Source organism: Muntiacus reevesi, chromosome 1 (genome assembly GCF_963930625.1).
Source record: "Muntiacus reevesi chromosome 1, mMunRee1.1, whole genome shotgun sequence".
Classification (NCBI taxonomy): Eukaryota; Metazoa; Chordata; class Mammalia; order Artiodactyla; family Cervidae; genus Muntiacus; species Muntiacus reevesi.
This window is the reverse complement of record NC_089249.1, coordinates 41,680,284-41,688,185: the sequence shown is the minus strand read 5'-3', so window position 1 is coordinate 41,688,185 and position 7,902 is coordinate 41,680,284. Positions and strand designations below refer to the sequence as shown.

General features: G+C 38.7%; 1 non-coding gene across 1 annotated transcript; it reads left to right on the top strand.

Moving 5' to 3' along the window:
• Positions 1-1,533: 1,533 nt before the first annotated feature.
• LOC136156675 (U6 spliceosomal RNA) lies at positions 1,534-1,640 on the top strand. Its single transcript, XR_010661164.1, has one exon. It is a non-coding gene; the product is annotated as a U6 spliceosomal RNA (small nuclear RNA).
• Positions 1,641-7,902: the final 6,262 nt, after the last annotated feature.

Sequence of the window (7,902 nt, the reverse complement as noted above, 5' to 3'; positions counted from 1 at the left end):
ATGGGAGTTGTTCTGTCTAGGATTTTCTGCCCGATTAGTAGAAGTTTACTCAACTATATTCTACATATTTCAGTACAAGCAGTGGTGCGTGGCAATGGACCAAGGTAAAATCCCGTCTGAAATAAAGGCCCTGCTAACTGGAGAAGAGCAGAGCAAATCTCAGCAGAACGCAAGCAGGCACGTGAAAGCTGGGAAGACAGAGGCTAACAGCAACTCCTGTGAGTACGGTACGCGGGAGAGTTTATCTTCAGAGGAGTGACTCAGAGTAGGCTTTCTGTTGACCTCTTCCCTTGCTGTGTGTTTTCAAATAAAATAAATTTGTAATACACTGGTAACCAAGTGAAATGGCATTATATTCTAAATATTGGAATGTGTTATATACATGGGGTCTATATAAAGAGCAGCTGATAAATTCATGGCAGTTTTAAAAAGTAGAGTTAGTAGATAAATGAAAGTGTACCATTCTAGTAGTTGTCATTATTATTATTATTGGCCTCACTGCACAGCTTTTGGGATCATAGTTCCCCAACCAGGGATCGAACCCAGGCCCACAGCAGTGAAAGTGCCAAGTTCAAACCACTGGACCACCAGGGAATCCCCTAGTTATTGTTAATAATAACAGTACCTTTTATTTTGATTTTGATTTGCAAAGTAGTTTCACTTACATTTATCTTAATTATTTCCTCCAGTCACTGTGTTAAGTATAATTGTACTTTTTATTTTATAGATAAAGAAATAGTACCGGAGCTTGGTAAAGTGCCCAGGGTCACACAGCTATAGTGGTAGAACCTGTCCTCACCTAGCTCAGGCTCTATTTCAGTAGCCCATCACCATAAGGGTTTTTTTTAGTTAAGGAGAAATTCACACAGCATAAAATTAATCACTCAAAAGTAACAATTGAGAGGCATTTGGGATTTTCAGAGTGTTGTACAGCAACCACCTCTATTTAGAAAACTTTGTATCACCCCAAAAGAAAACTCCAAACTCATTAGTGCTTAATCGCTATCACCCTCCCTCCAGCTCCTGGTAACTGTGAATCTGCATTCTGTCTCTGCGGAGTTACCTGTTCTTGGATATTCTGTATAAATAGACTCATACAGTGTGTGACTTTTTTGTGTCTGGCTTCTTTGACCTAGCATAATGTTTTCAGGGTTCATCCACTTTGTAGCATGTATCAGTATCTCATTCCATTTTAGGACTGCATAATATTCTCTTATACATATATACCACAATTTATTTATCCATTTATCCATTGATGGATATTTGTTTCTACCTTTGGCTGTTGCAAACAGTGTTACTATAAACATGCGTGTATAAGTATACATTTGAGTGCCTGTTTTCAATTGTTTTGGGTATATACCAGAAGTGGAATTGCTGGGTCATATGGTAATTCTATATTTTTTAGAAGAACTACAAATTATTTCCCACAGCATTTGAAATGTTTTACATTACCACCACAGTATATGAAGTTTCCCATTTCTCTACATCTTGCCAACACTTTTTATTTTCCATTTTTTGAAAATGTAGCCTTCCGTGCTCGCTTCGGCAGCACATACACTAAAATTGGAACGGTACAGAGGAGATTAGCATGGCCCCTGCACAAGGATGACACGCAAATTCGTGAAGCATTCCATATTTTTCCTGTTCAAAAAAAAAAAAAAAATGTAGCCTTCCTGGTGAAGTGGCATCTGATGTGGTCTTCATTTCCATTTTTCCTTAATGATGCTGAGCAGCTTTTCATGTGCTTGCTGGCTATTTGCATGTCTTTGAAAATAGTGTCTGTTTATGTCCCTTGCGCATGTTTTAATTGAGTTGTTTTTCATTTTGTTGTTGAGTTGTAAGAGTTCTTTATATATTCTGGATTCTAGACCTTTATCAGATATATGATTACAGATATTTCTTCTATACTATAGTTTGTCTTTTCACTTTCTTGATAGTGTCCTTTGGTGCACAAAAGACTTTAATTTTGAGGAACTCCATTTTATCTATTTTTAATTTTGTTGTTCATGCTTTGGGTACCCTATCTAACAATTCATTGCCAAATCCAAGGTCATGAAAATTTGCCCCAACGTTTTCTTCTAAGAGCTTTATGCTTTTAGGTGTTATATATCATTGATCTATTGAGTTAATATTTCTATGTGGTATAAGACAGAAGTCCAGCTTAATTCTTTTGCATGTGAAGATACAGTTGTCTCAGCACCATTTATTGATGAGGCTATATTTTAGAATGAAGGTGTCATGTGTTGATTTCTTCATCATTGTGATTGTTTTTTATAAGGAAATGTTATAAATTTTTTATCCTTTAAAAAAACTGTTATGCGAGCCTCTCTGGTGGCTCACTGGTAAAGAATCTGAGGCATGAGTTCAATCCCTGATCTGAGAAGATCCCACATACTGTGGAGTAACTTAGCCTCTGGGCTGTAACTGTTGAGCCTGTGCGCTAGAGCCCAGGAGCTGCAGTTGCTAAAGCCCGACCTCCCTAGAGCCCATGCTCCCCAAGAGAAGCCACCATAATGAGACTCTTGTGCACTGCAACAAAGAATAGCCCCTGCTTGACACTAGAGAAAAGCCCGCCCAGTAACAAAGACCCAGCATAGACAAAAATAAATAAAATTATTTTTAGAATTTTTTATGAAATTGAAGGATTGGCTTTTTGATCACTTTTATTATATGAAGTAATATTTGCCTTAATCTAAATTGAATTAATGGGAAGAAAAGCCAGTTGAGTCTTCTTTCAGTTTATATTTAAAAATAGTCTTCCTGTAGATACTAAATTTTAAAAAATTCATTTTAAAACAGAGTAACCAAACCTCTTTATCTTTAAAAACATTCTTACATTAGTAACTTTATTTTTCAGGGTGAAGATCATATAAAATTATGAGTCAGTGACTGAAGCCAATATTCTGACCCTGTGGAGGATGAATAGGCAAGATTGTACTTCTTGGCTCCATTTACTACCTACTGCCCAGTCATCTCTGTAAATCTGCAGTTTCTAGCAAAATGTGTGATCATAGATCTCAAAGAATTTTGCTTTGATTTTCAACACTTAGAAAATTTACAGACGTTCAGACTCGTTCTGGTTGGTATTGCCACATTGTGATGCTAGAAAGCACAAGGAAAGAGAGTGAGTGAAGATTGTATTTTTGCACCTCAACTCCACATCGCTTTACTGGTTAATTTATATTCTTTCCATGTACTTCATGTAATTGTATGTGTATATGTGTTTGGGTGTCATTTCCTTTCATGTTTTTGATTGCCCTACAAAGAGAAACCAAATGGGCTGATGACTCACTACTAAGTCCTCAGCCTTTATGGACCTAATCTGATTTCTTTATATTTACTTGAGTCATGTTTATTTTATGCATGAACCATGACTTCTCCTGTGAGCCATTCCAGCATAAGCTGTGAATATATAGTAACAAATACATACACTTCTATTTTTGTAATCCATAATGATATGCCTGTTTTAAATAATATACACATTAACAAAATCCATCAAGAAAGCCCTTAAGATAGCCTCTACTTAAAACTTTAATTGCTGTCTTTTCAAATTGTATTTATACAAGTTTATTAGGGCCTGATCCATACTTGGGGAATAATCAGTCAAACTTTTTATTTTTAAACAAGAAGTAATCTGTTAGGCATTTCAGCAGCATATATCATCTTGACAACCCAGAGTATGTATGTATGTATGTGTTTCTATTGTATGTGTTTCTATATGTATATGGGGGAGGGCAGGAGTGAATGTTCACACACATTTTGTTGTGTCGTCAACTAATTTGGAGAATTTTTCTAAAGACAACGGGATGAAATTAGCTGCTGAGATGGGAGTTTCTGCCTCAGGAGATCCGGAACCAAACAAGGGACACATTGCTGGTGGGTCAAATGGCTTTAGCCATAACCAGAACACTTAAGTTTCTTCCCTGACTTGAGTTTCCTTATGAATGTATTCTGAGCCAGAGAGAAATAAATACACTGCGGGTGTGCATCCCGTTCGGCCCTGGCCCTGCCTCCGCTCCGGCGTGAAGCACTGGAGCCAGAGTCGTACCCAGCACCGCCGCCAGGGGGCCTGGTGGGAGGGGCGAGGGCAGAGGCGTTTTCTCCGATTCCCATCACGGCTGCCTTTGCTTTCTTCCTGGCTACCAAATGGAGTGATGGTTGAGGAATCACACTCATATGATACACTCAGACCTGGGAATCTTTTGACGTCCCCACTGAGACACTTTAAGACTCTCTCTTTTCTTTCGCATAGTTAAATAAGGAGGTTGTTGTCTCTGTTGCTGCTAAATTGTAATTGTTCTTTGCTCTGATAAAGCAAACATTTGGTTTCCAAATAAAATGTGTTTTGTCACAAAATAGTTTAGGAAGAGGCATTCTAGTCTAGCTTGTCTGTGAGGTGGAACATGAGACGGACCACATAGTTTCAGGTGACAAGGTACTTCCGTCCCTTCTCTGAGGCCATTCGTTTGAATTAAGTGCCTCCCTGAGTTCCTAAAACTCTCTTGTGTGTAGGTCACAGACTCAGATAGCAAGTCCAGTCCTTTGTGACAACTGATAAACCACTAGCCCAGTCTGTTGGGTCTTTCTGTTCTGGAGGACTAGGGGTTTAAGAGTATTTAATGTCTTTTTTGGATCATAAATATAGATAGATTGTTAATATTCAGGCCTTCAGAATTTAAGTGTTTTAAATATAGTGTTCAGATTGTAATGGGTTATGTTTTTGCCATCTGGTCTACTCAAATGTATATTTTTATTTTGCAAAACAACCCAAGATTTAACTCTCTGTTGCTTTGTTCAGTACCTTTTGAATTTCCCAGAAGAGTTGTTTTCAAAGCAAACATTCCAAATGAATGTGGCTCTTCTATGGAATGTCTCCATTGTGCTCCAAGTGTTTCTTCTCTGGTTGTGATTTTAAATTACTGGGTCCTTTAAGCTGTTCCCCTGCTGCCCTTTACAAGGGGACTGACTTTGTCCTCAGGTAGAGGATGTGTAATTTTGGGTAAAAGTAAATTACAATTTATTTGAATTTATTCTGAAACCTGTCTATTTGGTATCTTGGAGTAGATCAAACCAAGAGGAAGTTCGTTTGGGTACCAATTGCTTTGGGTACTGTGCGGGCTGCACGCTTGGGCCCCCTGAAGCACATTAATAAACATCATTGATGAAGACAGCTGGAGAATTTCTTGCCCCATTCCAGTTAGGGGGCAGCATGCTGAAATCCTGGCATCTCTTACTTACCTGTAAGGACAACAGACAGATGGAAAGAGAACAAAAGAGGGGGGAGTCAGTGAGCTCAGGCCCCTCTGAGTAGACATAGTACTTTTCCTTTTTCCCAGAGGAAGGTAAGGAGGGAAATATATTTATGTATTTAGGTCAGTCATATTCTGTCATTAATTTAGCACAGACCTGCTGTGTACTAGGACAACTGAGTATAACATGGAGTAAGTTTGACTAGGTCAAATTTTAGGATATATTTGATGTTCTTAAAATTTTTTTCTATTTTATCTAAAATCTTTCTAATATATCTGAATCAGAATCTTATCTTGCTGCAGCAAATTCGTATCACTCTTTACCAGCTAATTGACAGTATTTATCAGCATTCACCATTTAGTAGTTTATCATCTTTGAATTGTAATAGGCTTGATTTGGCTCATTATAAAAAGTATAGGTTTAAACTGGACTCACCTTTAGTTAAAGGCTAATAAAAATGAAAAACATAAATGTGATATATCAGAAAATCAGTTGCATATTACCAATTACATTTTTAGTTTTAAAAGAGAGGAAATTGACTTCTAAACCACATGGGTATTTGGGGGCATTGAAGGAATCCTTTTTCTGAAGAGCATTGTACAATTATATTTTTATGAAAAATAAAATATCTTCACAGCTATCTCAGGTTGTCTGTTTCATAGTACTGGGGTATGTCTGTATAAGCACAGTAAAAAGAGATTTAGGCAGAACTGGTCTTGAATCCATTTTCTGAGTCACCTTTAATTATTTAATCTCTCAGACTGTTTCCTCCTCTGTAAAAAAGGGGAAGGATGACTTTCCAGAGTAATTGATAGGCTAAATAGAGTTATGATAAACTGCTTCTTTAGTAAAGAACTACATTAAATTAAGTGCGCCTGGGTTTGACTGTTGTTAAAATGTCATTTGTTAAAGGTAAACATATTTAATGGACTAGAATCTAAATATGTACTGTTGTAGGTATTATGTTTCTGAAGCCATTTAGTTACATCATTAGTTACATACATTATAGATGTAGTATACATTTACATCTATAATAATGTAGATTATTATTACATCTACCTCTGGAATGGTATAGCTAGAGGTTCTTTTTAGCAATAATAGCCTTCATGGCATGCTGCAGTCCATGGGGTTGCAAAGAGTTGGACCCAACAGAGCGTCTGAACTGAACTGATTAACTAGACTAAAGAACAATTAATGTTCCACCTGGCAGTAATCATCTGCATAAAGCAGGTTTTCAGGCTGCTAGGTAACCTGGTTCATTTTTCCCTTATTCCATCCACTTTACTAAATTACAGAGTATCATGAATCGAAGCCAGGACTGCTACTGAGTGTGGACTGCACAAGGGCACCCAGTTGAAGAAGCGATGGGCCTAAAATCACCTTCCCTTAAATAAGCCACGTGTGCAGGAAAGGGTACCTGCCATTGCTCACCAGGGCATACAGGTGGTGCAAGTCTGCCCAGAGAGGAGCCTTTCTTAAGTTTTCCACCCAGAGGGTACCTTTTATAAAACGTGCAAAACAACTGTGCTGCAGCTGGTGTATTGCTGTTCCTAGAGGAAAGCCAATTGTGTGCATCTAACCCAGCTGCATGCCCATCAGATGGGCAGCTTTTCATCAGTAATGATGGGAATATCGACACCACAGAAATCAGGGATTTCCCTCCCCTGCCAGAGAGGGTTTTCAGCACACCACTGAACAAGGCCTGGGGTAGATTGGAATGGCCCTGATCAGAGCAGGCACATCTGAGGCCCACAAACTACATGACTGGAGGATACATGAAGCTAAAAGGACTGTAAGTCTGTAGGCAGCTTGGTGTCCATATCAAATTCAGCTTACAAGATAGACAATTGATGGTTGTGACTTGGAAACTTCTGGGTTGCAGAGAGATACCCAGCTGAATTCTGGAAATGATTAGGAGGCAAATCAGCTGAATTCTTACTTAAAGCAAGCCTTAGGGTCAAAGTGATAGAACTAATTTACCAATTGTGACATTGTTCCTGGGCTGAGGGTTGGGCTGCAGTTTGACAATAAGCTCTGGCTTTGAACTATTTTGACTCTGCAGGAAGGTAAATATTTGAGCAGAGAAAATTTCCTGAGATCCAGCAGAACCCAGTTCAATCCTGCTGCTGTGCCTCAGTGCCCCTTTACTGAGAGGAAAATAATGTCTGACAAGCACTTTGCAGCCCTAAACCCAGTCAAGTCAGCAGACTAGAACTGATGACACCTGCGCCTCCCCTAGGTAGCCTTGGATAATAGTTCAGATTGTGTCCACCTCTTGTGCGTAGAATCAACAGGCCAAAAGCCCACAGTGAATTCTGGATTTTGTCACTTCGATGGAATAAAGACCATGCTTGCTTATTTCCCAAAAGCTATGTGGTTTATGATGAAAAGTAAATAATGATGTCCCTCAAACCTCAGGCCCTTAATGAACTGAATTCCAAGATCAATCACATGAGCTTGGAAGCAAGATTCTACATCCATTGAACCTTCAGATGAGATCCTAGCCCTGGCCAACACTGATTGCAGCCTTGTGAATCAAACGACAGCCTTGGGAATCAAAGCTATGTCCAGACTCCTGGCCCACAGAAGTAATGAGATTAAACAATGTGTATTATTTTAATCTGCCAAATTTGGGGGTAATATGCACTAGCA